The 6,604-nt window shown below is 35.4% G+C and overlaps 1 long non-coding RNA gene across 2 annotated transcripts in view; it reads right to left on the minus strand.

Annotated features, from left to right (window-relative positions):
• Positions 1-756: 756 nt before the first annotated feature.
• Positions 757-6,604, minus strand: part of LOC106875062 (uncharacterized) — a 28,460-nt gene continuing 22,612 nt past the window's right edge. The window contains exons 1-2 of one of the 2 annotated variants that reach the window (XR_016244424.1): positions 1,787-2,661; positions 757-1,376 (exon numbers count right to left, since the gene is read on the minus strand). This is a non-coding gene — a long non-coding RNA (uncharacterized LOC106875062). Of the gene's footprint in view, positions 1,377-1,786; positions 2,662-6,604 lie in introns of those variants that run through there. The other variant, XR_008265601.2, reaches the window with a different exon arrangement.

A 6,604-nucleotide genomic window follows, 5' to 3' on the forward strand; every position in this document is an offset into this window, starting at 1 on the left:
TAAACCCCCTCTTTTTCATTTTTTGTAATTTTTTTTTTTCATTTTAACAAGAAGCGAAGCCGGTGTTGTTAAGAGCCAAGCGCAAGGAATGAATAGGTCAATGGATACGTGAAGAGGTGATTGAACTGGAAGATGTTGTTATGTAGACGACTTTTATAGCAACAAATACAGCTGTTGAAAAAACACATTTGGTCACTTTTAATATTTGTCTTAAAATATTAATTAAATCACGGAAAAATTGTAAATAATCACCAAATGTTATTAATTACTTAGATTCAACGCTATTGTTAACTCTACTGTAATTGTTTATTTAAGTTTATATATTTAAGCAATATAAATTTAAAGGAATGTTTCGCTTGTTTACCCGACATCTCTCATTGTTTTATATATATATACTTACTTCTCACGCGCTAGTAAATCTGTATTTCTTCTTTTTTTTTGTACATAGACATATACATTATCGAAACGAAAAACCTCGTTTTGCTTTTTCGATCCGAGGCTATAGTAGAAGTCACTCGTCTAAAGTGCCAGGCAGTGAGATTGAACCTGGGATCATATTGTCGTGGAACAAACTTCATACCACAGAGTCACACCTGCAATATTAAGGGTTGCATAATAAAAAAAATATCAAATACTATCACTGACCAACAAAAGAACTCTACAATACAAGCGGGAAAAGTTTTCGGAGTTAGAAATGTCAGCGCTGCAAGAAAGAGACCTTCGATGAGAATCATTCAAGTCAACACGAACACGTGATTTGGCTTTTTAAATTCGACCATTTTATTGGTAAATGACACAATATGAATCAATGAAAAATATTTAATCGCCGCCAACAAACATCCCTTTACTCTCACACTGTTTTCTGCTTGATATCTCAATCGCAAATTCCTCCAAATTCCAAATTGCTGTCCTTAAACCATGCGTTCCAATGAAACCCCAGCAATGATGTTGTTTGTTGGTGATATTGTTTGTTGCATTTATTCTTATGCTTAACATGTTTTTCTTTCTACTGCAGTCATTTACTAGCGCTGTGCCTCTTATGATCGTTATAACAAAACAAAACATTCTTCTCACGAGAGTACGCCCTAATCTCATTCTGGTATGAATATTTTTAATAGGAGGAAAAATAAAGAGAATGCAAATAAAATACTCATCAAAGCAAGTAGTTCGTTCATAATTGTGCTGAATATATATCTGTTGTATGCTTTACAGAATAATAATAATATACTGAAGAGATCTTCCTCCTACTTTGTGTCAGCTTCCGTTTTATTTTCGCCTTTTTGCACTGTTCTCTTCTTTTCGTTTCCTATATTTAAATTGTAACCTTGATTCGGTGAGATTTATGCAATGATCATCCGTCTCTCACCGGTTTCGAGCTTAAAGAACAACAACAACAAATATAAGCGAAATATGAAAGATAATTGCAGAAAAAAATTCCGGCCGTTGGGGTACGTGCGCAAGCGTTTATATATATATATATATATATATATATATATATATATATATATATATATACATACATATCTATCTATCTATCTATCTATTTAAACCGGACACGAGACAATCATGAAATTTGATAGGATGTTAAATAAAATCTACATTAACTTTCGTTTTACTAGTCCAGCCAAGCTGAATTTTTTTTCTTGAATCCATGACCAAACCAGATACGTATTCCATAATACATTTATAAACTATAAACTTATACATCATAACTACACACAGGGAATACTACAGATACCTTATGAATAGTATGAGATTATTTTATAATAGATTTTGATACACCTACCTGGTGACACATGTTGTTCAAATACAAATAAGTAAAGGTGTGTATGTATGTCATTGTTCACTTTTATTTCAAAATATATGTATCGTTGTGCGATATATCTATCTATCTATCTATCTATCTATCTATCTATCTATCTATCTATAGAAATACATACATACATGCATCCATACATACATACATACATATAGACATACATACAAGTACCTACAACTATACATATATACAACCATACACGCATACGCACACACGTCATAATCACGAAATCTATCTCCTGTGACAATATTACATATTTCGTTTTCATCGAAATTATTGACGTCACATTACATTTTAAATAAGTCTCTGGCTGGTTTTCTTCTGATTCAGCAAGCACGTGTTCAAAAGAATTTCAACCGTGGCCAACGCGTCGCCTTAGTTTTTTCAAGGGTTTCACTATCGATCATAGTCTTATTTGTGTCTAGAGAGTGCAACGTATGGCAGAGTTTGATGGTATTTCTATTAGGAGCAAAACACCTATAGGTTCCACTGCTTCCAGGATATTGTTGTGTTGTTGTTGTTTTTGATGGTGGCGTTATTCTTTTTTTTTCTTTTCTTATTTTGCTACCTGGTATTTGTTCTGACAAATTATTCCCTGCCGTGCAAATTGGATTCTTTGTTTATACGGGGTGTGGCGGGTGCTGAAAGCTTCCTGACTTCGGGTAAAAGAAAATAGAGGAGGATCAGTTGATCATGATTTTCTTCAACATAATCGCCGCTCAGGTTCACATAGTTATTGCAGTAGTCTTTCAGGTTTGCTAAGCCATGTAAAAGAACTCGGAAAGTTAGGTTTCTTACCAAAGCCTTTCGCGATACCCTTAAAGACAAGAACTTTTCTGTACTCCTCGTATATACATACATATATATATACATATATATATATATATATATATATATATATATATATATATATATATATATGTATGTATGTATGTATGTATGTATGTGTGTGTGTTTATTCTGAAATGGTCAGAGAAGCAGTGACAAGTGAGAATTCTACAAATAATAAGAATATTTCATAAGATTAACACTATAATATAATCCTTTCTCCTATAGTCACAAAGCCTGAAATATTGGGGAGAGGGTTAGTCAATTACACCAACCACAGTATTCAACTGGTACATAATTTATCGACCCCGAAAGGATGAAAGGCAAAGTCGACCTCGGCAGGATTTGAACTCGGAACGTAACGGCAGACGAAATACAGGTAAGCATTTCGCCCAGCGTGCTAAAGATTCTGCCAGCTCGCCGCCTTTAAACACTATGATATATGCTCCAATATTCGAGTATATTATAAGGCGGTGACCTAACAGAGACGTTACTACGCCGGGCGAAATACGTTGCAATATTTCGACTGTCTTTACTTTCTGAGTTCAAATTCCGCCGAGGTCGACTTTGCTTTTTATCCTTTCGGGGTTGATAAATTTAGTACCAGTTGCATACTGGGATCGATATAACACTATTCGGATCTTGTCCCTAGAGCAGATAAGAATACTAGACTACATACAAATTAGGGGGTTGCTGAAAATTATTATTTTAGTCAACATATTCTCGTCTAATATTGGCTGCTATTTGTCGGACGTCGGGTGACTACATAGGTGTTTTGTTGGAGTGTCAATTGCTGAAAGAGCAGCAGATAAGTGGAAAGAGTTCCCAATATCGCCCACAGTTAGAATATTGCTATCTGAGTATCTATGTATCAACGTTACCGAGGTAGACTTTGGCATTCATCTTTTTGGATGCGATAAAATAATTACCAGGTGAGCACTTGGGTTGATTTTATCGATTAAACCATCCTGCCACAAATCCCTGGCTGTATACCATAATTTGAAACTAATAATTTTTCTAGTTCAGATCAGGAAACTGGCAGAATCGTTAGCATGCCACGAAAAATGTCTCGCGTCATATTGTCTGTCAAATTCAGTTGAGGCCGACTTTGACTTTTATCCTTTCGGGGTCGATAAAATACGTACCAGTTGAGCACTGGAGTCAACTTAATTGTCTTGCCCTCTCCCACCGAATTTGCTGGCCTTGTGCCAACATTTGAAACAAGTATATGCTTTAGTTAGGGTAGCGATCTGGCAGTCATTAGCACAGCGGTCAAAATGCTCATCGGCATTTCGTCTATCTTTATGTTGTGAGTTCAAATTCCGCCAAGGTCAACTTTGCCTTTTATCCTTTCTTGGTCAGTAAAATTAGGACAATTTATACACTGAGATTGATAAAAACGACTTCACACGTCTTCCAAAGTTGCTGGCCTCGTGCCAACAGTTTAAATAATTTCATTACCATGTATGTCTTGCACGATAGTTAGAAACAACTAACAAAACGGAGGTTTAACGTTTCAACTGATTATCCGATTTCAGTGATGTCGGGTTCTACTATTGTGGGACTTGCATTCTTCAAAATCTGCGTTATCCCAGGTTAACGACCGGCAAAAACGTACTTGAGAAATCAAGATCACTTCACTTTTGATTAAAAGCTTTATTCATTTCCTGAATTGTTCCATTTCCTCGTTTGGTGCTGGATTCACAATGGATACACTTAATAGTTATTGCGTAGTGGTTCTTAAATCTGTAGAACTACTTGTCAAAAATATCAAAACCTCGATTACTAATTTGCAGATTTAACGTGAGGGCAATTTGTTATTGTCACAGTATCGTTGGTTGATAAGATACTTCCTAACTGCCTGGCACGATTTATATCGTATGTAATTCTCATAATAATCATTGTAAGAACAAATGATGATTTGAAGCTTACATCAACATTATCATCATCACGTTACATAGAGTATGAGTTTTCATTAAGCTTTCCATATGTTCGAAATGGTTTACTGATTTTAGCACTCCAATCTTCACAAAAACTCGTCAATGAAGAGCCGTCCTTTAACTTCGTTATAGGTACACATTCTTAGTCGTTGAAAAGCTTGTATTTTTCGCTTGATTAAAAGTTATTAGATTGTGGCCATGCTGGGGCACTGCCTTGAACAATATGTCAGTCGAACGAATCGCTCCCAAGACTTATTTTCTTCTTTTAAATTCTGGTACTTATTCTATCGCTCGCTTGTACCTAACAGCTATGTTACGTGGACGTAAACACAGTAGCAACAGTTATCAAGCGGTGATGAGGGATAGAAACAGACGCACACACACACACACACACACTCTCACACAGTCACATACAGTCACACACAGACTCACACATATATGCATATACGACAGACTTCTTTCAGATTTGATCGGCCCGAGGCTATAGTAGAAGACAGTCGTGCAAGTATAAACATGCAAAACTAAATGATTAAAATAATATTGCAAAATTTCGATTTCTTTTGGGCACCCCCTCATATATACATACCCGCGCCCACACAAGCACACACACACACACACACACACACACACACACACACACATCCTTCCTTCTCTTTTCGTTGGTTTTGTTATGCGTTCCGTTAATTATCATTATTATTATTATTATTATTATTATTATTATTATTATTATTATTATTATTATTATTATCATTTTCATTATCGTCTTCTTTCAATTATGTTTTATTTCCTTGCCGAGCGTCTTCCTGACACCTAGAGTAGGGAAACCGCACTACTGTTGTTGTTATTATTATTATTATTATTATTATTATTATTATTATTATTATTATTATTATTATTATTATTATTATTATTATTATTATTATTATTGAGGGCAGTGAGGTGGCAGAATCGTTAGCACGCCGGGAAAAAGCTTAGCGGTATTTTACCCATCGCTACGTTCTGAGTTCAGATTCTGCTGAGGTCGACTTTGCTTTTAATCCTTTCGAGCTCGTATAAAATAAGTACCAGTTGAACACTGGCTTCGATGTAATCCACACAACCCCTCTTTCAAAATGGATGCCCTCGTGGCAAAATTTCAAACCATTATTATTATTATTATCATTATTATTATTATCATTATTGTTGTTGTTGTTGTTGTTATATTTCTTGTTTTCTTTTCTGTCTTGATTTATAATTGTCTGTTTCTCACATGCGTTTCCTATGAAGCTAGTTTTCATTCGCTAATTACCATAGTAACCTGACAGCAACAAATCTAGGGTACAATCTTTAAATCTTTTACAACATTGACACTACATCGCTCTCCGTAGTTCACAGCAGTATAAGACAGCTGTTACTACCGGCAAGGGTAGATACGGATCGTTTACTTGTCACCATCGATATAGGAAGCGACGAAACCTCTGCTGCCGTTATAAACTAATGACGAACACTGTCAAAAACAATGATATACATGACAAAAACAAATAAAAACAGACAAAACAAGAAAAAGAGCAAATATTAAAAAAAAAAATTCTAATTGCATCTTTTATGTAAACAAGGAAGCAAGCGTGAAAATTATATAATATCAATTGCTATTGCCAACCATCAAAACGTTGCGAAGTCTTCGGTGACGCTAATGAGATATATGTCCATAAGATAATCAGATAAAATTGGTGATATTCATTAACCCTTCACATTTTGCTTCGTTATTATTTATTTAGCTGAGAGCTGGCAGAATCGTTACTACGCCGGAATAAAATGCTCAGCGGCATTATTTCCGTCTTTACTTTCTGAGTTCAAATTCTGCCGAGGTCGACTTGCCGTTCATGCTTTGGGAAGTGGATCGTTATAATATGTACCAGACGAGCACTGGGGGCGATGTAATCGACTTTAGGCGATCTTATGTTACCAGTTCCAAATCTGTCATTTAAACCATATGTATTAGGGTTAGGGTTAGGGACGGAACTCCCTAACCCAAACC

The sequence above is a fragment of the Octopus bimaculoides genome, chromosome 15 (genome assembly GCF_046866305.1).
Source record: "Octopus bimaculoides isolate indiv1 chromosome 15, ASM4686630v1, whole genome shotgun sequence".
NCBI classification, from domain to species: Eukaryota; Metazoa; Mollusca; class Cephalopoda; order Octopoda; family Octopodidae; genus Octopus; species Octopus bimaculoides.